The sequence below is a fragment of the Galeopterus variegatus genome, unplaced genomic scaffold, assembly GCF_000696425.1.
Source record: "Galeopterus variegatus unplaced genomic scaffold, G_variegatus-3.0.2 Scaffold5764, whole genome shotgun sequence".
NCBI classification, from domain to species: Eukaryota; Metazoa; Chordata; class Mammalia; order Dermoptera; family Cynocephalidae; genus Galeopterus; species Galeopterus variegatus.
Genome location: NW_007731875.1, coordinates 22,808 through 23,439, shown reverse-complemented (window position 1 = coordinate 23,439; position 632 = coordinate 22,808). Strand labels below are relative to the sequence as shown.

General features: G+C 56.5%; 1 protein-coding gene across 1 annotated transcript in view; it reads right to left on the bottom strand.

Moving 5' to 3' along the window:
• Window positions 1-216, bottom strand: part of TNFRSF1A (tumor necrosis factor receptor superfamily, member 1A) — a 13,324-nt gene extending 13,108 nt beyond the window's left edge. The window contains exon 1 of the mRNA XM_008589937.1: window positions 48-216. The gene's annotated coding sequence lies outside the window, so the exon portion shown is untranslated. The remainder of the gene's footprint in view (window positions 1-47) is intronic.
• Window positions 217-632: the final 416 nt, after the last annotated feature.

The following is a 632-nucleotide window of genomic DNA, read 5'->3' as shown; positions in this document are numbered from 1 at the left end:
GGCGGCGGCGGCGGCAGCCGCGGCAGCAGCAGTGGTGGCAGCAGTGGTGGCAGCAGTGGCATCCCGGGAGGCACAGTCTGTCCAGGAGGTCCCAGGTGTAGCCTGGGCTTCGGGTTGAGGGGTTGAGGATTGAGATGTGGGAGTGGAAATCACAGCCTGGTCCCAGGGACTTTGAACCCCAAAGGCCAGAACTGAAGCCTTAGTCTGGAGAAAATTAAAGCAGGGAGGAGGAGAGAGGAGGTGGGAGGGGAAGGGAGAGCGGCAGGGGCGGTGTTGCAAGAACGGGACAGGAAGAGCCTGAGGAGGAGGCCAGAGGAGGCGGGAGTACGGGGTGAAGGTTCTTTAACTCTTTGTAGCCCAGTCATCAGAGTCACCAAAGTCCCAGATCCGGCTGCCTAGTGCCCCCAACCCACGGATCCGAGCACTCCCGACCAAACACTAAAGTGCAGTAAGCTCCCTCCCTAGTCACCCTCCGTACTGGCCAACAGCAGTGGAAAGACCCAGAGCTTTTGGAGTCTAATTCACTGGGTTCCAGTTCAGAGTCCTCTATTTTTTAGCTGGATGCTCTTAGACATATAACCTAACCTCTCTGAGCCTGTTTTCCAATTTGCAAAATGGAGATAACCTATCTC